This window comes from Electrophorus electricus, chromosome 26 (genome assembly GCF_041902795.1).
Source record: "Electrophorus electricus isolate QZ-2024a chromosome 26, ASM4190279v1, whole genome shotgun sequence".
NCBI classification, from domain to species: domain Eukaryota; kingdom Metazoa; phylum Chordata; class Actinopteri; order Gymnotiformes; family Gymnotidae; genus Electrophorus; species Electrophorus electricus.
The window spans coordinates 4,545,753-4,571,727 of record NC_137522.1 but is presented as its reverse complement, the minus strand read 5'-3'; the positions used below and the strand labels follow the sequence as shown (position 1 = coordinate 4,571,727).

The window sequence follows — 25,975 nt, the reverse complement described above, 5'->3', positions numbered from 1 at the left end:
ACAGAAACAGAAATAACACAACTTTAGGCATTTACTCACATAGGCTCTATTTCCTTTTCCACATCTTATTTCAAAACCTAAACCTTGGACAAAGATGATGTATGTTCTTGGCCATTAAAAATGACTGAGCTATCATACAAAAATAAACAAATAAAGGAAAAACTATAAGGGAAAATTAGTTTTATTGTCTAAATTCAAAGCTCTCTGCCAGCTGGTTTCACAGCTAGAAAGCAGCTCCATTGGTATACCACAGGACACAAATGAGTGATGCCTTTGTGTGTAGCCTTCTTCACTGTTGATCAGCCAGTAGGTGAAGGCTATGTCTGCAGACTCCTCTCCTATGATACAGTAGATAGATTCTCACTTCAGCCATGACTGATGAAAATTAACAAACTGTTCTGCTTAGCAGGGACTTCAGGCTCTGTATGTCTCTGCCAAAAGACATCAGTCAGTATTTGCTTTGAGAAGTATACTCAGTAAAACAGTGGGTTGAAGAATGCAGACACCTTGAAGGTAAGGTTTTGTTATCATAGAACCCACAAAAAAGCCTTCCAGCTTCCATCCATGTTCTAGGTGATTTCACAGCCCCACTGCTCTGTCTACATCAACATATTTGGGATGACAGAGGTAATGGATACCAACATATGAATCTCTTTTGTTTGAGTCTGCTGCATTTCTCCAACTTTGCACTGTGAAGTAGCTTGTGGTGGATGAGAACCTTTTGCTTTTCATGTGTTTTTGCTTTTGTTTATGACATTTCTCGGTACCGTTCTTGTTGGCTCTTTGACTTTGGACCATTCCACTGACCATGAGTTTGCATTTGCCCTTAATAAATCTCACCACTCTCAACATATTCATACGACTCATGTTTGCGCTTTTACTTTAAGCCTGATTTCTATGTTACATAGGTCTTGTTTCACTTAATTTTACTTATTTATTTATTTTTATTATAGAGGGCAGGAGTTGGGGAACCAAGTCTGGAATTAAATTGTGAACAAACAAATTACACTGAGTAGAACACTAACAATTGTTGCTCAAAAATCACTGTGTGGACAAAATAACCAGTTATACAAAACCAAGGATATAATCCAAACTCATGGGTAACAGACAAATCAATGGTCATGAACAGACATACCAATGCAATGGACACACTACATGCTTTTCAAAGTTGTCAGAGTGCTGTACTTCAAACTACACAACTTGCTATCTTGTAATTGCAATGGTCATGATTAGGCAGACAGACTAAGTCAAGGGAGTCAAAAATGCAATCTGCAAGATAGTGGCAAGACTTCAAAAAAAGACTTCAAAAAAAGTTACAGAGGGGCTTGTACACTGGTACTAATTGCTAAGGGATAACAACAGAATACCAAGATGCCATCTGCCTAGGTGATAGTTATTCAGTGTTCTTCAAGTCTGAGAACTTTGTTAATGAATGGTTAGGAGACAGAAGTGTTATCATTGCCAAATATTCGTAGTGGCTAATGGTTGTAATACCTTCCATTCATGACTTGTGAATGTGAATCAAATTATGTGCACTACATACATAACTTGGTCAAGATTTGTGCCCCTCTTAACCTGGCTATAAAGCTGAGGGTACTAGAGGAGAAGTGTACTTAACTGTGACTGTACTAAGACTGCAGTAATCTATATATGGCCTTAAACTACCATCTTTCTGTTCAATTAAAAAGAATCCCGCTGCAGCCTGAGATGTAGACGGTCAGATAAAACCTTCAGTTAGTGCTTCCCTCACATATTCCTCCATGAGTGGGTAATAGGGAGTTCTTTTGATTATTTATAAAACATCATGTTGTCATAGGTATAGTGATGGTACTTTGCACCACTTTACTACCCACTGATTGGTTTTCATTCTGAGCCATGCAGAGCTATGGGAGGGTAACAATAGCACCAAAGAATTTGCCATTAACAGCCTTCTGTCTTTCTGCAAAGTTTCCCATGGCTTGTGATTCCACTAGTTCTTGAAATGAATAACTGCTAAGTGTTAATGTAACATTGTGGGCACTGTAACTGTCTATACTCCAAACAGGGTAAATTACAGGAAGTCTGACAAACTCTGACACTGGACTCTAATGTGTCCTGAATGGCAATAATAGCATAAACCCAGTTGTTTCCTGCTGTTTCTTTCCTCTGTACTTAACATTTCCTTGGCTATTGTATCTGCTGGACTAGTAGAGCTTTTGGGTTTGCAGATCATCAGGGGTTTTGTTTAATGGTGTCAGGCTCTCAACAAGATAGCCAATGGCATATACTGAGCCAGGCTGAAATTCAAAGCTAATTCCATCGGAAAAACCTCTCTTAATCCACATCTGAAGGCCCTTATCCTTTCCAGCCACTCTGCACTGCCAGAATGTGGAACATTCTGCAGTATTCAGAAGCCTGATTTCTGCTCTTTGAGGATTTGTTTGCCAGTGTCTTGACCAGACTCAGGATGAATAAACAGTCTTTCAAACTGTGGTGGCCCAAGACAAAACAAAGAGAGAATCATGGAAATTTGATCTTAATCTGTAGCATAACAAGAAGGAGAGGTGTCAGAGAGTGATGCCCTGCATTAGAAATGCTTACAGTCTTGTAATTGGGAATCTTTAAGTCGCTATTGTTTGCACACTACTTGGCTGATCAGTGACAGTGGGTCACGCATTACAAGATCTTTCACCATCCAACTGTCTGGCCTCCAAACTACATTTTGTCACATGAGAAGGAACATACAGAATAACACAATACCATGCATGAAACTTAAGATAAGTTAGTTACAACACTTTTCACACTACAGGACTTGAAATCACCAACAGATAGACTGCTAGATATTTTTCTGGAGTGTGTAAGCAATCAACAAGTTTTCGATGTCATCTTTGAATAATTTCCAAGCCCCAAGCGAACACAAATTTGCCTCTAATCTGGGGCTTTTTTCTGCAACTTCCAGAACCTGTTGGTGAGTTGAAAATCAGGGATAAAATTTGTGTGATCTCGGCATAAGACAAAGGAAACACTCAAAAATGCAATTGAGGAGGTAGAGGCAAGACTTTACAAAGACTGAGTTACAGAGGAACTTGTATAATCTTGTGCTAATTGATAACAAAGGACAGGTACAGAATTGCCTGGAGCTAGTGAGACAGTAATGCAATTTCAGTAATGTATTTTATAATGTGAACTTTGTGCTATCTGTTCTATGTAAAACAGTGTGGGATTTTGAGCTGAAAAGGAAACGTGTCATATAAAAGATTATTATTGTTGTTGTGACTATTGTTGCTGTAGTTGTTTTTCATCTGTGAAAATGTGATGGACAACATTCAGTATTCATGGTGGCTACTACTGATTTTAGCTTACATAGTTTATGTCTATTGTTATAGATAATAGAATAAGAATAAACATGTCTTTAAGATTTCTACCTTTGGGGGTATGTAAGGAGTCTTTTTGCCAAACTCGTGCTTTACTCAAGAAATCTTCTCTGAAGGTGACTGTGCATAGAGTTGAAATTTCTATATGAAGGCGGATTTTGTGGTGGGCCTTATAAATATCTTCTGAGAACACTGCATCATGAATGGTGAATGAATTCTGAGTGGAGTGATTCAATGAAATGCTTGTAGTCGTCTTGAGAATCTGGAATGCACCTACTACTAGACTCCTGGGATTCATGGGAACATGGCAATCAGTTTTACAAATTCAGCTCTGCTTGGGCTACTGGCTTTTACATAAAACTTCTGTAGGAGATGAGAGTTTCAAAGACTCCCTATCCTAAAGCCAGTAGATGTCAGTTAGAATGTTAGACATTTTTAAAGGGTATGGCATCATTAGCTCTAATCAAAGGGACTCAAAATTACCACCTTTATTCTATAAATGTTTTTATTTGAGTCAGATTCTGCCCTGCAATCTTTCCCGGTGTAAATAAAAAAGGATAACCTTTATAAATATCACTGATATCTTTTAGTGTATAGCATTTCCTGTAAGCACTTGCTGGATACACATACTGCACACACATCAGTCTGTACTGGCAAGTAAAAGACTGACACATTGAAATTGGGGTGAGAAATTATCACACTGGTGCAAGCCAGTAGAAATAAAAACTCATTTGGTTCCATGATGTGCCTTTTTCAAATGACTATACTGTACATGTCATACATTATTACAAAGTTTCCTTTCTTGGTATCATGGAAGGCTGTGGGGTAGAAAGAGATAAAATACATTCATATAAGAATATTGGATGCTTTAAATGCATTTGGGGTTTGAATGAAATGTTTGCAATACACATTTTGCATCATACTTCACATTTTTGATAACTGAATATCAATGAATGACAGCAGATTGGTAAAATGAGTTAAGCTTTTTCATAAAATATGCTCTCTGCCTATACGAACATTTATAGCACTGGTCCAGATGATGAGTAACATTTTTATAGGATACTGACTCCTCATGTTCCTGACTTATCTGTCCCAGTCATTAGGGACATTTGCGTGCAGCCATTCACAGTCCTTCTGGGGCTCATTTGGACCAGGCAGCTAACTGTTTAGTCCAGGCAGCTCTTTGTTTATGTCTCTGATTGCATCTGCTCTCTCTCTTATTCTTGGCACAATGTTGCCTCTGCTGTATCCTAAAGTCATCCATGCAGTCATGTTCTTGCATTGCACGGTTGGATCCTTCCTGAATTTCATGCAGTTGTGAGCCTGAGCCTTCCTTGAACTGGAGCTGGTGTAGCTGCAGCTGCAGATTAAGCTACTGTCTGCCACAGGAGTTTAAAGGGGGATGATTCAGAAGAGCTGTCTGTTTTCACCTTTTCCACCAGTGCTTGTTTAACACTGTTCTAGAGCATCTAAGTGCTCCATATAGCACCCTTTACAGGACATGTAGTGCATTCACTCAGTCGCCTGCTGGATGTGCAGGAGCTGAGGGTTGACCATATAGAGGTATACTGTTATAGTTCTAATGCTGGCCAACCCGAGCCTGTTTTTTGTGACTCCTGTGGGCTTCTGCACACTCTTTGAATAATGTATTACGAAGTCGAGCCAAAACATTATTGACTGCTCTCTTCCTGTGGTTGGCCAATTCACAAAACATTTGGTTGATGGAAAGAGCAAAGCCATCTGGACTAAAAAGACAAATAATTATGATTAAAGAACCATCATATGGACCCCCTTAGCAAGGACACTTATTAGCTACAATGTTTCCAGCTGCTGAACTCCATAGAATGTAAAGGAGGCCTGCAATAATGCTAGACTTCCGTCTTTCCTTTTATTTAAAGCCCCCATTTATTTAATGATACCTGATGTTTCCTGTCAGAAAAACAGGAAAACAATTTTTGTTTAATCCTTCTGTATTTGAAGCATCCAACTCCTCTAACATGACATTTTGGGGATCAATAATGCCGGTGTGTGTAAGACATAGTATGATTGCCCCCAGGGGCTGAGTTAGCTCTTCTTGCATGAACTGCTAACATCAGTTCTCGCTATGCAGTCCTGAAGACTCACTGTAGCATCTCAGATAGAAACCTTCTGATTCAGCACTTCCATCTGGAGAGCACCAGATCCCCCAGGTGTAGCTGTGGATTATCGACACATGGGATGAAAAAGGTACATCTCGCATGTTTCAGCAGGGGTTGTGTGGTTTTTCAAATGCACATGCCAGTTGCATTTCCTGACCTGAGCTCATAGACATTCATTTATTTGTGGCTTACCAGTTAAGTGGAGTGGAGTCACTCTGCCTTCAGTTGGACTGTGGAGAGCAGTTCTGTGAGCCTTAAGGCCAGGCTGAGTGGATTCCCTTCATGGTGATTCTTTTCCTTTTGGCTTTTGGATTAGACATACACTCCAGTTTCTCAAGTCGTTCAGTTGATCAATGTGACAAAATTCACGCAGATTCACTTTTCCAATGCAAATGAACCAACATCCAGCCCTGGGGTTAGTCAGTAAGATTATCAGAACAGGTGTGTGTGCCATGGCAGTGGAGTAACACCCACCTGCAGGGGTCTTAATGCGCAGCTCAGTCTGTGGGATGCATAGGAAACATCAGCAGAAGGAGGTGTTGCTTCAGAGGGAGCAGGAGTGTGTTTATTATGAGTTTGCAGCTCCTGTGCTATGCAGGAATTGTGAACTTTTTGTAATTTCCATGTTACATTTACAGCAGATTTATTGGCACTTTGTTCCCACACATAGAATGTTTGTTGCAGAGTGTGAATTAAAAAAAGAAGTGAGAATCACACAAATGTTCTTTCTCCAAATTGCCATTAATGCCTCTATCTCTTCATCACCTCTGCCTTTAACCTCAAAGAAAGCTGAAATATAAGAACATCCTGATTAGCAAACACTCATGCATATACTTTGGGACATGCATGAAATATATTCTTGAGTTTCTTTGTGTAAAATCCCTCTAATCTGCAGCCCCAAGATCCGGCTTATAAGTCAGCATCATAGGAGCCAATCTCTTCTGACACTCTGCATGTCTGCACAGAACATAAAAATAGGGTATGGCTGCCTTGCCTGCCTTACATATGCTTTCTTAGGCCATCATCACCTGCTATACATTAGCCCACGAGTCCTCTGTGAGGTACAAAACATCCAGTTCTACAGAAACAGTGGAAAGTCAGAGCTCCATGGATCACTTTAGAAGTGTGTACTATACATTTCCCTTTTACAGGAGCCGTCTCAGACTGCTCCAGTCACTCTTCTCAATCATGCTAGTGTGAAAGGTGCCTCTGATAGTTCTTCAGAAGGGCTAGGCTAAATCAGATTCCTCAGAGAAGTCCTTAGACAAGAAATGTGTGTTAAAATAGTCATAACCATATGGTAAAATAATATGTATAGTATACTGAATTCCTTCTATATTCTCTAAAACTACTCCTCATTCTTACTTGTTGGTCTGGCAGCCATGTAGTATTTGTGTAGTATTGCTATAGTGAGTGTCAAAATTAGTATCTCTCTCTCTCTCTCTCTCTCTCTCTCTCTCTCTCTCTCTCTCTCTCTCTCTCTCTCTCTCTCTCATAGCCAGTCTGGGTCAGTATCACAGCTATACAGTAAGTAGTGTCATTTACCATTACCCATGTTGCTGCAGGTAACAGTAAACTGTAGAGGTTAAATGTATGTGACATAAGGTAGAGTGAAGTAGTCTCAAGTCCCAAATCTCTGAGAGAAACTGTGGACACACTTCTACAATGGGAAAACCTAACATCAAGTGTACTTCATGGATTATGGTAATAATTCTGCCATGTTTAATATGCTTATTATGTATAAAAACATTGCCCTGTAAATACTACTCTGGTAATAATTGCCTTTAACAAGGCAGAAAATCAGAGGGTTTTGTAAACAGGAGCTGCAGTGCACTACAATGACACCGTTTTTGTTGTTTTGGCTGCAGAATTGGACATGAAATAAAGTGTGAAGTTAAAATGCAGACTGCCAGATTTAATTTGAGTGTATGAAACTCCATATTTGGAAAACCAAGCAGGAATCACAATCCTTTTTACTTATACTTCCTTCATTTCAGGGGACCAAAAATGGTGCATGGATACCTGACCCAATGGTCACACAGGGCTAGCAGGAATAGATAGTTGTTTGACAGTTGAAAACAGGAAGAGCTGGTTGTAAAACTGTAAACAGGTAAACCTACCAGCCTCTGAAACATTTCATCACAGAGGATACTGTGGAACGTTGCCAGTGCTGGGAGGTTACAGATGACTGATTGTATACGGCTAGGCAAATCAGGTGAGAAAATGTGAAAGCCAGAAAACTTAGAAACAGGCAGGGAAACAATAATGGCTTAGTACACACCAAGAAGTACTGAGCAAGACTGATGCAAAGAACAATACACACAAAAGGGGTGTAAATACTCAGGGAATTAATGCGGAAATAACAACAGGTGGAACTAAGACAGGGGAATTAGAATGAACAAGGTTGACAGGAGGGTCATGGGAATCATATTCTATAGAGGCGTTGACAGGAGTACTGGGAGGGGTGGACATGACACCAACAAGTGTGTGTATTTTCTTTGTGCAGAGTCATGAACAACTCAGCAGTTGTGTAAATGTTATCCACATAAACAATATGTTCCTCCCTCAGTGGTACAGGTGAGAAGACCTACATTACTGTCAAACTAGTACGCTCCACCAGTGTAAATATCTCAGGTAGGGTTAGAGCTCTACATTACTGTCAAATTGGTAGGCTCCATCAGTGTAAATATCTCAGGCAGGCTTAGAATGTTTTATGTTATTGGTGAGAGCTGATGAACCAATGAAAAATTTTATATCAAACCTGTGTCGTTTCACTGAAATATGCCAGTTAAAAACATTCTTCCATGATATGAGATAATGGACTTTTCTATATTGTTGGATTTAACTGAATATAGTACTCCTATTAGAAATCTTGTAGCACTCAGTTGAGAAGGTTGCATATCTGGAAAAGCTGATGGCAATTCGGGTTGTCACACCAACCTCATTATAACTAGAGTGTAAAGAAGAGTTGATCATCTGATAATTACAGGACATAACATGAGAAAAAATATACCGTCACTGTCTGCTGTTTGACCTCCAGTAATCAGTGATTCATTGTCAGCTAAACACAAAGATTAATTTAATCAAGATTAACATTGACAAATTCCCATGTTCCTAATAAACAAATCTCATATGCACATGAAACAAATCTCAGACTCTTGATCATCAAAGCTATTACCATTCCAATTACATTATGTGCATTAATGAATGCAAAGAAAAGCATCCTCTCCCTGCCAGGCCCAGACATCCCTCATTGTACTGACCAAGAACATAAATTTTCACAACTGACCTATCAAAAGTACCCAAATACTGGTATTGCCCCACCTTAGGAAGCAGTTGTAGTTGTATACCTGGTATGACACTGATTTACAATCCTGAATAGCGACTGACTGTTGTGACCACTGATCAGCAGTGACCTCTGTGACGTGACCACCCTTACATCAGTGAGACCAAAGAAATCCACAGCAGTGGGGAGAACAAGGCTCTTAGAGCAGATTGGTCTTCATGGCCAGGTCCGTGAGGGTCAGTTGCCTAGGGAAATAGTAGAACTGCGACATTCTTTGTGAAAATGTAGTCAGCTGAGGCAGTGTGATGCTCTGGGCAATGTTCTGCTGGGAAACCTTGAGTCCTGGCATTCGTGTGGATGTAACTTTGATATGTACCACCTACCTCAACATTGCTGAAGACCAAGTACACCCCTTCACAGCAATGGTATTCCCTAATGTCAGTGGGCTCTTTCAGCAGGATAATGCCCAATGCCACACTGCTCAATTTGTTCAGGAATGAGGACTATGACAAGGAGTTTAAGGTGTTAATAGGCCAGTGCTTTTCATGTTATGGCTGATTGGTATATTTGAAAACTTTAAACAAACACAGGCTACATTTGTTACTGATGCTGTTGCAGTACAACATTCATGGTAACCATTCACGTAATGAAAACCATTACAAAAAGGCAAGGAAAGAGAGGAAAATAAGTGATTCTTACTAAGTGGAAATGTAATCCTGCTAGTAATCATCATATTTTTAAAATATAGCAGTAATCTAATCACTGACCTTTTTTCAGAAACTATAATGGAATACAGTTCCTTTTTTGCATGTTGGTTATGTACCATCATTACATGCCTTTAACAAGGACTGATTGTCTCCATCTATCAAACCATTTTTGCAAAGGGTGAGATTGGTAAGAGTGGTGTGAGAGACTGAGAAGAGGCTGATTTTCTTGAGGGAGTTAGATGATTTAATCATTCTTAACTCTCTGTTAGCCCACCCTGCTCCCTCTCCCACCTTCACACACACACACACACACACACACACACACACCCTTCTGCCAGGAGCTGAGATGGATGTGTGGTGTATGGATGGATAAAGGTCAGGTCCATCTCCTAACACTCTCCTCTCCTTTTCTAAAACTGATGGACTGAGTTTGGTTTCTCCCTTTTGCAGAAAAAAAGGTAAAATCTTCCCACTGTGTTGCTTCCCAGCACATGAGCCAGGGAGCATTTAAATGAATCCAGTCTCCACGGTGTCAAACGCTTGGTGAACATTAAGGACAATGGCCTCTTTTTTTCTGCAAAGGTTCTCACTCTCCTCCCTCATTCGCTTTTGATTAATATCCCAGAAAAAATTTAATCACATAATGTCTCGTTCACTGTGATTATGATTGTAGGGCCCGTTAAACAACCACTAAACGCGTTCCTCTGTATCCCAGGATTCTATTATCCTCATAATAAGAAGCCTGAACATAAGTAACTATAACTTTAATGTCTTTGTGCATGTTAAGTTCCTAAATCAAGAGGCCCATAGCGGTGTGATGGAGCCCAGCCCTTTTGTGCTCCTTGGCCGCTTCATGTGTGGAGAGGTTTGTCTCCTTATTCAGGGAACTGAGCCACAGCTGCAGATAAATGAGCCTCCCTCGCTTTGAAGGACGTAAGGAGGCTCTGGGACATGTGCTGTCTCCACAGTGTGCTGGCCAGCGTGGGCCCATATGCTCAGCCGGGATTCTCAGTCATGTAGAAATGTGGAGAGAGGAGGACGTGGTGCGCTTCACAGGAGGAGCAAGGCAGAGGGAAAGAGGTTGATCCTCACACAGGGAGGTTTGTTTTCATGTTTTATGTCCAGGTGGCATGGGTATGAGTATATGTACTCTGTATTTTATGAATGCTTTTAGTGAGGTATGTCATGTGATTTCATCTGTGTTTTATCTTAAGTTGGAACCATGCTGTTCTATAGACCCATACTTTTCCAAATACAGACTAGAACCAGGATTCACAAACATATGCAGGTGATGGAACAGAGAGACTCTTGCACGCCTCTTACACCCCCCCCCACCCCACACAAGAAGGAGGGAACTTTGCTCAAGCATTCCCTACTTGGTTGTGGGATTAGGAAATGTTGCTGTGCCATTGTGACAGACTAAGTATAGGGAGGTGTTTGAGATGCGTGTGTGTGTGTGTGTGTGTGTGTGCGCGTGCGTGTGTGCGTGTGTGTGTGTGTGTGTGTGTGTGTGTGTGTGTGTGTGTGTGTGTGTGTGTGTGTGTGTGTGTGTGTGTGTGTGTTTGGATGCAGGTGAGCAGGAGCAGGCCAATCCCAGCATGCTCTGCCTGAGTGTTGGCAGTGCAGGAATGCAGAGGCACTGAAGCCTGCTTCACTTGTCTTTCCATTATCATTATCAGGACGTGAAGTGAGGCCTGGACTGCCATAAATATGCCTTAAGGTTTTATCCAATTATTCGCTTCAAAGCTTCATATTTTCATTTCTATTAAAGATGAATTCAAAAGTGCCTGAGATGTAATTTGAAACTCGTGGTCTAAAACATTGTGAGTGGATCGTTTCTTAAAAGTTAATCCGTGTAAGATTGAGTGAGAGAGGGAGAAGGTGAGGGAGGGAGAGAGAGAGAGAGAGAGGGAAAGGGTGTGAGAGAGAGAAAGAGAGGGTTAAGGTGAGAGAAGAAAAGAGGGAAAAGGTGAGAAAGAAAAGGTGAGAGGGAGAAAGCAAGAGGGAGAAGGTGAGAGAGATACACAGCAGAAGGGTGAATAAGAAAATGGAGAGAGAGAGATTTGAGGATAGAAACAGAGTAGGATAGAGTAGGATACTAAGACTGAGAGAGTGAGAGAGAAAAAGAGAGAGAGAGAGAGAGAGAGAGAGAGAGAGAGAGAGAGAGAGAGGCAGCCCTGCAGCAGTCTTCCCCTGGGGGGCAGTTCTCTTGTAGGCATGCTTTCTGCACTTACTCAAGCGTGTCCTGTAAGGACTTACAGCTGCCTGCTCTCACAGTTTTTACCCCCCACCCCCACCCCAATCTCCCCACCTAACTGCAGACCTCCTGTTACTCAGAACTTACCCTGCTCAAAGCAAACCCCACATTCCAGACCCCCTCATAAAAGATATGGGGGATTTCTACATCAGGGACTCTTTTAATCAGTGTTTGAGAAAAAAAACAAACACACACACACACACACACACACACACACACACACACACACACACACACACACACACACATGCACGCACACACTAACCCACTCCCTATTATTTTGGAGTTAGTCACACTCCTGTCACTTTAGGGCAGTTCAAGAGGCTTAGTAAAACATGTTTGAATAGGGCAATATAACGCCTCCTTGCATACCCTAATTCATTTTGAATGTCAGGCCAAAAGCAGTGGCTTTCTGTCTCTGCCAGACTGTATTCCACAGTGAATACAGCCACTGAAATACACCAATAAAAGCAACAGAGTGTCTCCAGTGTGTGTTGCTGGGTGTACTAACTACTCCACACACTTTGAACATTTTTAATAGGCTTTTCTTTCAAGGACTTAATGACAAAAGTTCTTTAGCAAGGGTTCACTAGGGGGGAAATTAAACAGAGGAGATCGATATTGTGGAGCGGTAAATAGGTCTAAATTGCTCTGTAATACATTACCATTCAGACATGGACCAACCATCTCTCCAGCCCAAGAGCTTTCCAGGTTAAGGTCAGTGTGTGTGACCTGTGTGCTCGTAAGTGTGTTTGTGTGTGTGTGTGTGTGTGTGTGTGTGTGTGTGTGTGTGTGTGTGTGTGTGTGTGTGTGAAATATGATGTCAGGTACTAAAGCACTGTGAAGCTGTAACTAAGAGAGGAACAGCATAAATGTATCTGAGATTATCATCAAATATGGGCAGAGCCACTGAGTGATGCGTTCATTCCAAATACAAGTCAGGCTGATGTGATAGGGTAGGAGCCCAGAGCAGCACCCCCTACACACACACACACGCACGCACGCACACTCTCTCTCTCTCTCTCTCTCTCTCTCTCTCTCTCTCTCTCTCTCTCTCTCTCTCTCTCTCTCTCTCTCTATCGATCTCATCAGACTCCCGACAGTAAATCAATCTGCAACAGTTCCTAATAAAGCCATGGGCTGCTCCTCCTCTTCCTTCCAGTCCCTCTCTCTAAAACAAGCCACTCCTCCATGCCTTCCACTGGGGCTTGTTTGGACACACCAGGGAAGGGACAGACAGCAGCTGTGGGACTCAAAACATACTGAGATCCTCCACATGGGATGACCCAGTATAGAACATCGCATTGTGACAGGCCTTAGAGATACGAGGAAGGATCACAAGTCTACATGTATGTATGGGTTAGAAGAAAAGTGACTTCTCCTTCTCGTTCAATGTACACAGTCAAACAGGGGGAAAAACCTCTCTCAAGCAGTACAGGCAGCCAATTACAGTATTGCTGAATTATGTGAGGAGAGAACAGTTTGAGAGTAATTCTCTGTGGAAAATAACTAGGAAGGTGCAGTGTGATGTTTTCACGGGCTGGGTGTGAGTGAGGTTACACCAATAATAAGTATTTTAAAATTATTTTGCATTTGTATTTGCTGGATTTCTAAGACACCCAACATGTAAGTAATTTTTTGTTGTGTTTTATGACCTGTTTGCAGTTGTCTGTGGTTAGTCCTAGTCAGTATCAGTGTTTGTTTATTTATTTATTTTCTGGCAGTATATGTATCCATTCTGAGGCCTTAGAGTTCAAAGGGCAAATGAATGCAACAGCAATTCTTTGCTGACATGCCGCTAAAAAGCCACTAATTCTCTGTCCTCGGGAGTAGGGCGTGGCCTTCACATCAGGCCATGTTCTTCTGGTCTCGGGATAACGCGCAGCAGATAATCTCTCTTATCTACTTAGGAAGTGCACCGCGGGCCAAACCCTACAGCTCAATACTGTGAACCTGTATGGTAGTGAAAATTTTCGAATAAGGCTATTTCAGTTTTTTAAGGGGTTTTTGTTTGGTAGGTTTATAGGTTGGAAACCTGTGCCTAAATCGAGATCTTTGATCTCAACTTACAGCAATGTGACGTGTGTCTACAGGTCATCATTGTGTTGGGGTGTTACGACGATATTTAAAAATGACAAATTGATATGTTAATAATACACTACGATAATATTGTAAATAATCCAGCGGCAGTATTTAAGGCAGATGTTTGCTTGTTAAACCTGGAAATTTACTCGGCTTGAAATACTTCCGGAAATACTGAGACGAGTTGCAAACTTTCAGTACAAGATCGCGCATCATAGGCTAATAAACTCTAGCCATATACACTGCTATTTAACTAGCATATATTAACTAGACAAACTTCAGTTATTCGCTTTGACATTTACGCACTACACACACAACCCCCCCCCCCCCCCTAAAAGTAACCTTCCGTAGCGCTCTCATTTAAACTCTGCTGCGACTACTCAGACCTCAAGGCATAATCGGCGGATTCGATTTCTCTTAAAGGGACAGCGTACATATTTTACAAACGTTTTCCAGATATGTCGATAATATCGTTATCGTGAATTCTTTTGCCCACTATTATCGTGCCATGAGAATCTGATATTGTAACAGTCCCAACTCTGTGATAGCATTAAGTCATCTTCAGTTAATTGAGCTCCACAAAATTCCCCATTAATCTTGTAAAATATATCTCTTCGACTCTCTAAGTGGTCACCTGACTACATCAAATTTAATTCAATATGCTCTTGGACGCTGATGTATGGAAACTGCTTTTTTTTCGAGGCAGCAGTAACATTTTAGTCAATAACCTTCACATGTGCTTGCAGACCTGAGAGGAACTGATCTCATGCTCCCCCTTTGAAGAAGAAACTAGAGGTGATGTATCAAAGAATAGGTTCGTATCTTTGATCAGTGTCAGGGCTTTTCCTCCCAACATTGGATAAATACATCCATGCTGGGAGTCACTCTGGAGGGGGCGCTGTGCCCCAAGTCACTGAGACCATGCTGCAATGAGTCTGGGGATCAAAAGGAATTCAGACGGAATTTATTCCTTAACAAGATCAATTATGCCTAATTGCTCTCTTTAGTGTGTGTACATGAGCAGTGAACGCTGGTCGGCAGAACTGTGGTGTTCTCTTACCACAAACACACATTCCAGTTACCCTACTGTACACGCCAGCAGTCACTGTAACATTGCCGTTTACAAGATTTGGTCACGGTTGAGGTACTTTCCATATTTCCAAAGCTGGGGTTGTGTGTGTGTGTGTGGGGGGGGGGGGTGCATTAACCCAAAAGCTCAGTTTGTAGAATGACTTGGCTCTGTGCCTTAAAAGAGGTAAACTGGAGTTGAGTATTCCCTCTTGTTCAGTCTGACTGGCGCATGTGGATTAAGTAGATGTCTGATTATGTGGGCTGCTTTCTACTGGCGCTCATGGCTTGCAATCAAACAGCCTGATATTTGAAACAAAGCAGGCGGGCGGGCTGGAGACCCAGACAGGAGCACTGAGCTGAGCAGTGACATGGGGAAGGGGAAGAAACTCCAAAACAGTCTGGCAGAACATTATGCTTTGGCTGTTCATTGATTTGCTGTTTACTGAACATTTGAACATTTAGGTTTTGAATTGGTTGGGCTAATAGCTTAACTTAACCCATTTATGATTTAGTTTTGTTAAAGCAAATCAAGTAAACAGTAGAAAACAAAGCCAAATATATATAAAATTAGCATGAGTTCTCAAACTGTTCAAATCTTTGGGGATATTTCAGTGGTTTTCCAGTTTCCAGTTTTTCTGCACATCTTGCATCCACCTGTGTATAAAAAACAATGCTGATGTTTTCACAGCACCAGATTATCCAGTGGGGAGAATTGAATCATTGGACTAAAAAAGGTGCCATATGGACCTAGCAAACATTAATAGTAATCGTCAAAGGAAAGCAATCCCCGTAGAGGGCTCTGATGTTGGGGAGGGCCATTTAGAAATGGTTCATCGTTGTAATGCTGATAGTTTGCAGAATACAAATCTCATTGTCCCTCTGTCTGTATTACCTCATGTTGTAGTAAATAAAATACAAGTTGAGAATCTGTCAGCTCCGGTAACAACAGCGGATGATGTGTTCTATGTCACTATTCCACACGTGAGGTTTAATGAAAACAAACCACAATCAAAAAGTCATATTTAATGCGCTTCCAGCCCCCCAGGTGCTTTAGTCATGTGTTTACATCTCTTCTATAATTGCTACTGCTTCTCAAACTTGTCTTCACTAAGCATTTAGTCATCAATCACTTACAGGAAGCAATGGCTCTGTGTGTGTATGTGGGTTTTTTTGGGGTTTTTTTTGGAGGGGGTTGTGGTTTCTGCACTTTGGGCCACAGTAATGCCTGATTTAATCAAACCTGGTGCTCTCCTTAGTCCGGCAGCGTTTGAAGACTGAGTCACAGCTGAGGCAACAACTGTCATCCAGACTCAGACTCTGCAGCATCGATGGGAGTGACGGCAGGCACATTTCTGGACGCCTGAACGAGATTGATTTAATGAAACCCAAACAGAGCAGAGACAGGCTGCCTGACAGCTTGCAACAAGGTGAACGCTAGCCCTGCTCGTTTCTGCCTGCTGATATGAGAGTGACTCATTCATTGCTGACATGCGTTAAAACACTTGTTGACATTGAGCTTATTGAACACTTTACAGATGGTGTGAGCCCTACTATACCTGGGATTGTCTGTCCTCTCCCTGCTTACTGTAGTTACAGTTTTGTGCAAATTATTTTTAGTTAAGATTTGGTAATTAATTACCTGTTTTGACACTTGGCCAGGTCTGTCTGCAGTTCAAGGGTGTTGTCAGAGTTGTTAAAAAGAGAAACAAATAGACTCATTATGTATTTCTTCTTCCTAGGGAAAATTTAAAAAACAGGATGAAATTCCAACTGACTATTAGTCACTGATTAGAAAGAGTTTAATTAGATTATATTATTTCAGATAACACCTTTTATAAGATGTTTGTGGACTAAAGTGCCACTCCATTCCACAGTACTATATAAGACTGTCATGTCCACAAAGCTTTTATGTATGAGGACTTTTAACTGCTGTATGAGGTTAACAATGCAATCAGTATCTATACTTTACTTTCAATATACTTTAATTAGAAAAACTAGCCATGACTTCAGCTGTTTGTCTGGTGAAGACAGTGTGGATTGATGTGGCTTTGGAGGGAATTACTCAGTGGAGAGAAATGTGCTGAATGTCTCTGGGGCTCGTCACTGGGAAAGAGCATCAGCTTCAGCTCTTTGTGTGTTTTGTTCTGCTGAGCAGCGCCGTTAGTTCCATGTGAACCTGTGAGGGCTTGTTAGGCATTACATCTCCCGTCTTCTCTTTGATTTCCTGGCTGTGACACTGGAAAGATAAACATCTCCAGGGTGACCTGTGTTCCTCTGTAATGTGCATGAAAAGAGCACTCTCATACAACACACAAGCATAAAGGATGTTTCCCAGGAGGTTGTGGCTGGCACGTCTTTAAGGCCTGCAGATCCAACAGTCACACCTGCAGCTCTGCTGAAATGTAGTGAATTTCAGTAATTTACTTTGTTATGCAGTTTCGGGACTGATCTTGTGTCCATATGCACAAATGGTTCACTACTTAGAGAATGTCAGACTGAATGTGAAGAGTAGAATGTGAAAGCTAATCAAAATGATTTGTACCATGCTATGCCTCACTAATCCATGAACCGGAAGGCCACATAAAGCGCTGTAGTGCAGTGAGTGAGGCTGGGATTACAATGTGTAATTACATTGTGGAATTACACTCGGTCCTATGGTGCTTCCTGGCTCACACTTATGGCCATCTCATGAGGAGCTTGGGAAAGGTCGTGACCTTTGTGTCCATGAGTTGTTGTTGGTATAGACGATGCCACTGGTCATGAGAACCTGACAATCCAAATGTATCTCTTTAGCTCTCTGTAGGAAATGTTGGACTGCTCTGGTTTTGGTTTAAGTGTATATGTGTGTGTTGGGGTAGGTGGCGGCATGAGAGTGAGTTCAGGGTGCCGGGCGCAGTTTTCCCACCCAACAGGCCATCAGCCTTTCCCCTCTCTCCCCTGCATGCACACACTCCTCCACAGACTTGAAGGATGTGCTGATTTATGGCTGTGTAGATTTTTTTTTTGTGGGGGGAATCAAAAGGATCTCCAGCATGTGTTTCTTATTTATCGCCAACGAGAATGAAAAATGAACTCATCCTCTCACCCCTTGCTAACGCACCCTCCCCCCACCCACTCTGTGTGAGGAGCATCTGGGATGAATTAGGGTCACCATCCAGCACCGTCACAGGGAGCGCAGATGACCACAGTTCCTGGGCGGGGGGGTTGGGGTTTGACAGGGTGAAGAGTAGCATGAAGAGCAGCATGAGGAGCAGGTCGCCTCACTAGCGCCTGCTGGAGCCTCCTTTAGCCACTGTCTGTCTCACTGACAGCCCACTGTCTGTACAACCACACCTGACGAGGGCAAACAGAAACAGCACTGGGCTTAACAAGCTCCGCTGGGACTGAGGATGTGGATACAGGTTTAAGAAGCCAGTCCCGAAGATTCAACCACATTCTTTATACCACAAGTGGTGTGTACTTTCCCTTAAAATGCCTTTAGTGTTCAGTTAGGCGTGACTGCATGCCAAATATTTGTATGCAGTGTACTTAACACAGACTTTGTCTTTACTTTAATTATCAGGAAATTTGCATTTTGCTTGCTGCGTTGTCAGTGAACATTGTTAGAGTAAGCGCAGTGCGAGTCAAAGGTGGTGTTTTATGCATATTAGTTATGGATGATGACATACTCCTCTCCATAACCCAGGAGCAGCTCCACACATCCTTAACCGTCAGCGCTTCACTAAGTGTCTGATCCGCCATTAAAAAAAGTATTACTGCAGGCAAATTCCAGTTCCCAGACTTCCTCTGTGCAAGATGCTCTCACTGAAATTAATTATGATGCTGCAGTGAGATTAGTGCAACTGAAGGCTAGCAGTACAGAAGAAAGAAGATGTTTTAAACATTGCTATTCTGAGGGACCAGTCTGGATGGGGAATGCAGTCTCTGTGGCATGGCTGTGGGGGTGCTCTTGGTTGTAGCAAGAGTATGTATGTGTGTTTGTGTGTGTGTGTGTGTGTGTGTGTGTGTGTGTGTGTGTGTGTGTGTGTGTGTGTGATAGAGAGAGGGCATGGATGGACTGTATAATGAAAATTTGTGTGTGTGGGTGTGTGTGTGTGTGTGTGTGTGTGTGATCAGGGATGGGCTGTAGGTTTGGTAGCCCACTCTTCTTTCCCTTATCAGGCATGTGTGATCACTGGTGTGCTCTGGAGGGAGGATGCTATTAATAAGAGTTCAGCTCTCCTCTACTGCTCTGTTTCAGCTTTCTCTAGCCACAGGCACACACACACAGGCACACACACACAGGCACGCACACACACAAACTCACTCACTACTGGAGAAAACAGCCTATCTATATTCTAGCACCACATACACTCAGACAGACAAAACAAGTCTAATACCAAACTGGGCATTAATCAGACTGTACGTTTCTCAGCAGCTTATCACTCATCATCATCATCATCATCATCATCAACCTATTACTGTAAATCTATAGTGCTTGGTGGAGAGGATACACAGACTTTGTGATGCACAGCGTCTAGAGTTCAGGCCGGGATTGGCATGATGTGTTTTCCTCTGCTGAGTTAATCCTTGCAGTATTTCATGGTGCACAACTATGGTGAAGAAAAAAGGAAATCCAGACCATGTAGTTCCTCCTCGGTGTGTGTTAAAAGCACACTCTGCTCCGGACTGTGGCACGGTGAGACTGCAGTCCATGTGTGTGTTTGTGAAAGTGCCCAAAACTGACTGATATCAATGGACATTATTAATACAGAATCTGGGTCATACACCTGCCATGTCCTCAGCAGAGATAAGGTTTCAGGCCCAAACCTCCCGGCAGCCCAAATAATCTGTGGGGTTATCGCCCACTCTCAGTGCTATGCTGACAGAGCGGAAGAGCTGTAGCTCCAGTGTTATGGCTGTACGCTCTGCGGACCTCACCTCGTCTGAGCCCCGCACCGCTCCAGCACAGGATCCCAGCGAGGTGTGAGCTCGGCAGTGGTGTGGCGGGCAGACCCAGCTGAGCCTGCACCCAGCACTATCTGAGCTGGGTCAGACTCCTGTGATCTCCTCTTATCTGGCTTTTCTGTCACATCCAGCTGGGTTGGTGGAATTTCAAAATAGTCTACATCGGAATGGTCCAGGCAGGACATGCCAAGGAGCTCTGTGCCTCTCCGAAAGAGGGGTGGCTGGAGAAGATTGAAGCTCACCTGTGCAGGTGGAATATTGAACACTCATCCTGTGCTCCAGCGCTGGAGCCTAGTATTTCAAACCCTGGCATTTTTACCCAGCAATCCTCAGAAGCCCAGTAGGCTGCAGGGCTCTGTTTTTGACATCATGGCTGTCTGACTGCCCGTGAATCCAGCTTTCTCTTGACAGATAGCAGATATCATTTGAAAGAGAGAGAGAGAGAGAGGCAGAGATGGAGATGAATAAGTCAAGAGAAAGATGGAAACAGTGAGTGGGTGAGCGAGTGCGTGGGTGAGTGAGGGAGTGAGTGGGTGAGTGAATGGGTGGATGGGTGAGTGAGGGAGTGGGCGGGTGAGCAAGTGGGTGGGTGAGTGAGTGAGTGAGTGAGTGAGTGAGTGCGTGAGTGCATGACTGAAAGGGTGTGTCCAGGTGCATACATATGTGTGTTTATCATATACAATGGCACCTCTGTCAGCAGTGGTAACCAATATAGTGGTAGTGGCAACTGCTAACCACAGTACTCCCCTATTTGTTATTTGGAGTGACATAATTTTAGGTCATAATGAACACACTTCAACTAAAGCTGATGCGTGTCAATGCATGCATCAGTGTGCCTGTGGGTGTAGGTATGTATTTGTGCATGTGTTTCTTCTGTGTCTAGCTGTAAGGGTGTGTAAGCTTCTCCCTTTGTTTCATGCACCCTCTAGTGAGTCCAGCACCCCCTGCAGGCCTGTGTACATGCAGCAGGAGCACAGGGCTCATGACGTCCCTGCTGATTTTCTCACTTGGACAGTATGTCCAGGAAGATACTGACTGGGATTCCTATTAAAACTGTCATACTAATAAATATCTAAGTAACTCTGGATAAGGGTGTCTGCCAAATGCTAAAAAAGTAACCATAAATGTAGTAAAGATGAACAAAAGTGTAAAAAAGTATGGGCAGCAGGAGCCACAGGCCTTTCACACCACTGACAGAGCATCTTTTCCCAGAGTTCTGCTTCTGTTCTACTGAAAGAATTCTAGTGTGAATGGAGTGCACTTGTATCTCATACTATTCTCCTATCTACTATTTTTTGATACAGTATTTTTAAGCAGGGAGTGTATTGCTCTAATTTGATTCAGTTGGTGTGAGGGATTATTATTACACTCCCTACCTCTCTCACACACCCTGTGAGATTACACCCAGAGCTCCTCGAAACTGCTGCGTGCAGCCGGTTTTAGGATAAGTCGTGGCCCAACTGAACCTCTCTGCTCTCCTGTGCCGGCTCCAGCTACAAACTCTGTGTTCCCTTACTGTGCAAAGACACTGCTGTGGAAACACCACACAAACACACATGCACCCACATGCATGCACACACACACGCACACACACGTGCACGCATGCAACACACACACACACACACAAGCACATACACACGCACAAATACACGTATACACACATACTTATCTCCATGTTTGTCCTTCGTACTGCTGAAACTTACTTTTCCATGATGCCTCCATGGGCCTGATGCGTGCTCTCTCATTCTCAGTATGTTTCATAACATCATTATATTTAGATATTGTTGTGCTCTTTGCCTATAGGGGGAGCCCCAACATCACTTTGGACTGCCCTTCTCCTGAGATGTGCGCATGTGATTAAATGTGTGCATGTGTGTGTGCGCGTTTGTGGGTGCACACGTGTGTGTTCCCAAGCAATGCCTCTGCATGTGAATGTTTGGCCATGGACAACTAAAAACAGACCAGCTTTGACTGAATGATTCTAAACACACACATGCGCGTGCATGTGCGCCCGCACACACACACACACAAACACGCACACATATGTACACATGCAAAAATAACCAGAAAAATAGAGTGTTCTCCATTTGAAAGGTCTGCCAGGACAATAGTCCTCAGAGGCCTGACATCAGTCTCATAATCCAAGTCTTCTGATCTGACCATGAAACCCACAATGAGTGCTGAGGAGAGGCACAACACACCGGAGTCATCTCACTCTTTCTTTTTATACTTTATATAATAGTGTGTTCCTTGACAGTAATAAGGAAAATATCTCCTGCTTTATGGCCTAGAGATTTAGCAAGATTAATTTCTAAACTGGTCTGCTTTGTCCACATCACTAATGCTACAGTTTCCCAAGTGGAATGATAGGTCAGCAGTAGTAAAATTGTGTAAGAGGCTTTTGACTGGTTTTTCTTGCAGACAGTCGAATAGGCTGGTGGATGTGGTCTGGACAGGCGGTCTACATTGTCAGCAGTTCATCAGCCTTTTTGCACTGTTGACTGATGATGGGACCACTATCCGCCAAAAGACTTTAGGCATCATCTTAAAAATGGTACAGAGAAATATGTCTGAACTCCTGGCTGCTGTCAGACTGATCAGCTGTAAGACAATGAGACATTAGATATTTGAAAGTCCGGTCAACAGGTATGGCTGAAGACTACATCCGGGAGATTCACACTCCTTTTAAGAAATGATTAGCTGGTTATAAGGACAGCAGCGAAGCCCATGTCTGTCCATCAGTGTTTGTTTGCCTTCCTTTGCAAACTTGAAATCTGAAGACTTTGTGCGGACCATTGGAGTTCATATCAATAATTTTCCTGGGATATTAAAATAAGTCTTTTTTGAAAGGGCCTCACTTGTATATAGCCTGCTCTGTTTTGCCCTCCAATTTTTCCATTATTCTATGCTGTTGCTAAGCAAACAAACAAACTTTCATCCCAGAAGTTTGCTATAAATTGAGTTATGAATGCTTAAGGTTAGAACAAAGCCATGACAACCAAACAGCATCAGTGAGGACCTCAGCACACAGAATCCATCATTTCTGTCTCTGCACCGGCAGATGACTTCAGATGGATACTGCGACTTCAGATGGATGTTATGGAACAGAATACATTATGTTTCATACATTTAAATAATCTGTTTCTGTAGTGTTGCTTTTTGTTTGTTCTTAGTATTTATCTTACAGTTCTCCCCTTGTTCTCCAGGCACCAGAGAGTGCTGTGCCTATGAGGTATGGGGTCAGGTGTCAAAGGGACTTTGGGACGTTATAACAGTGGGCTGATTGTGTGTGTATACAGTCATTCTCCACTCACACTGAGGGGCTGTTTTGCCTGCAGCTCAGGGACCTTGAAATTCCTTTTGTTTTTACAAATGTTATTTTGGAACTGATCCAAATTACATGTAAGCATATATATAGACTGTGCTTGTAGCCATACATGCTTTTAATAAGTCAGGCTTATGGCATTTTTTTGCAAAATGCCATGTAATCTTTTAGACATTGTAATTTTTAGAATACACTACTCAGTTCAGAGGATCAGCCAATGAATCGCTGTAATTTCATAAATAGCACACAGGTGAAAAGACTCTTGGAGAATCCTTGGCTGTACGCCTGCCATGCTGCCGTGCCTGAAGGTGTTACTGAAGTGCGTCACTATCCTTCACACCTCCACTAAAGAAAATAATTGCAAATCTGCTCAGAGTCTTCCTCCTCACACATACTTCCTCTCTATAAACATGCAAACACATACACACCACAGCCACACACACACACACACACACACGCTACCCTTATTAAGATATATAATAGATGTATATGTGTGTGTATATAATAGATGTATATACACACACACACACACACACACACACACACACACACACACACACAAACACACATATGAAGTATCCTAAACAGGACCAAACCTGATAATGTGTCCTTGCCGCTGGCTAATTGTTGGAGCAGGCCAAATCTCTATCTGCAGCGAGAAGGCAAGGAGCCTGAAGCTCATTACTGAAGAAAGAAATGGCTGCTTTATCTGCTACACAATCTAGCCCAATTAAATGGGAGCTATTTTTAAATGGGTTCTTACGCACTGTAACAAAGGCACAATGACTGTAACCTCTCCTCTCCTCTCCTGAGCTTGAGCAGACAGTTTGCGATAGGGAGTTACATTAGTATTTGCACATGCTCAGAAACCTTAAGTGCCTTTCTTTCACAACCAGTGAGTATAAGTAGCCCCCAGTTCATTTGTTTAGCTGGGTTTGTGTGCTGTGGTGACAAGCCACAGACCACCTCGCTGGCCAGACAGAGCTGTGCTTAGTCAACGTGGAGTCACTGAGACTGTGCAGAGCAGTGGGGTAAGAGTTTTGGACTGTCGAGGGTGGTCCCAATGTATCAGGACCTAATGTGCACAGCAGTATGAGAGATGACTCCTGCCCTTAGCTTAGTTAAAGCTGCTTGACCCCTGTATTAAAGCATCCTGTACCACTTATGTTTCTAATTAGCTCATTATTTAGACGACAGGCGACCCTCGTAAGGGTGCTTATGAAAAACCGCTGAATCCGTTTTTCTCTGTAAGTTCCTCGTTCAGCAGGAACCATGTTTCTACCACATCTTCTACATATATAAGTCTAATGATGTCATGTCATTAAATGTCACATTTTGTGAGCTTCAGTGATGTGATTTTTATTGAATTGGAAGGTTTAGAGCTGCATTCCTCACTCTCTTTTCTTCCATCTGCTTCTCTTTGTCCCCTCTCTTTCTCTCTGTCTACCTCCCTCCCTCACTCTCCATCTTAATCTCACGTTTTCCTTTCCCCTCTCTCCTTCTCTTTCCCTTTGTTTACCTCTCTCACTCTTCCCCATTCCTTTCGTTCTTTCTGTTTTCTCTCTCTCTGTGTTAACAGGGGTCTTCTCTCTTCTTTGCCCCTCCCTTCTCAGCGGTGAGAAGGAGATATCTGGCTTCTGCCCAATTTGGAGACACTGTTGTAATTGCTTTTTGTTGGTGCAAAGAAAAAAAACTCCAAAAATTGAATCCCTGGGATGTTCCCCCCATTTCCCCCACTCCCCTCCCCTCCCCGCCCGTCTCTGGGCGAGAGTGAAGGGCAGTGTGCTGTGTCTTTGGGAGAACTCATTAACCGCGTTGACGTTCACCCGCTTCTCTTTAGCCTGCTCACAGTCAGTCGACTCAGTTTTTGCTTTTCATTTTTCACGCTTTTGCCCTTTTGTCCGCTGCTGCATATGCCTTCCCCTCTCATCTTTCTCCCTCTCTGTTCCTTCACTAGGGCGGGCTCGTCTCAGCGCTGGTTTGTCTCATCACTGGCTCATCTCGTCGCTATGTCATCTCAGCGCTTGCATGTCCCAGTGCTAGCTCACAGGGCTCCGGAGACCCTGCCGACAACAGCGTAATTCTCCGAGCAGCACACAACACTGGGGGTATGCTTAGCTCCGAGCTCAGGGCCAGAGCGCCTCAGTTTGTCGATGGGTTTCTGCAGCGACCGTTTAAATAAATGCTAATTCTCTTTTTGCTTTGTCAGGGGACCATGGAGCACATTGTATGTTCTGTGCTTCTTACTGAATCACTGAAAGCATTTAAATGTATTTACCAATTGCCGTACCAACAATTTAAAATAGTGTTTTGCAAAAGTATCTTTTGCAAGACGATTTACAGATATATATTTTCGTGCTGTTTTGTGTTAAAGAAATAAACTGCAGGGTCCCCCCAAAAAAGATGATGTGATTCTCTAAATTAATGAAACATTCATATATCCCATAAGCTTCAGGCTCTTCAAACAAGGTGGGTAAGAAAAATAAATGAAAAGGCCTGAACAAAGCTAGGTTTAAAGAATTATGCAGTGAGTGCGGTTCTGGAAAAGGTCCATATTGAAAACCCCACGCCTCAAGCAAGTATCTTACTGTAAATAAACACATCTGACTCAGTTTGTGCGAGTTACGGACTCCCCCAAAGCAGCCACTTGCCTCTCCTCCAACTCGCATCATGTCTCATCCCTCACAGGCCAGACTGAGGGACTGTACATCAAACAGCACAACTCCATGACTCCAAACCACTATTGCGCTCTTCTCGACTTCTCTCCTCAATGCATTCAGTTGAATGCATGTCAGAAATCTTTTTGTGG

The 25,975-nt window shown here is 42.7% G+C and overlaps 1 long non-coding RNA gene across 6 annotated transcripts in view; it reads left to right on the top strand.

Moving 5' to 3' along the window:
• LOC145653917 (uncharacterized) overlaps window positions 1–25,975 on the top strand; it is a 49,984-nt gene that overhangs the window by 8,409 nt on the left and 15,600 nt on the right. For 3 of the 6 annotated variants that reach the window (XR_014120163.1, XR_014120162.1, XR_014120164.1), the window contains one exon: window positions 25,124–25,274. The exons of the other annotated variants lie outside the window; for them this stretch is intronic. This is a non-coding gene — a long non-coding RNA (uncharacterized LOC145653917). The remainder of the gene's footprint in view (window positions 1–25,123; window positions 25,275–25,975) is intronic. 6 annotated transcript variants of the gene reach the window in all.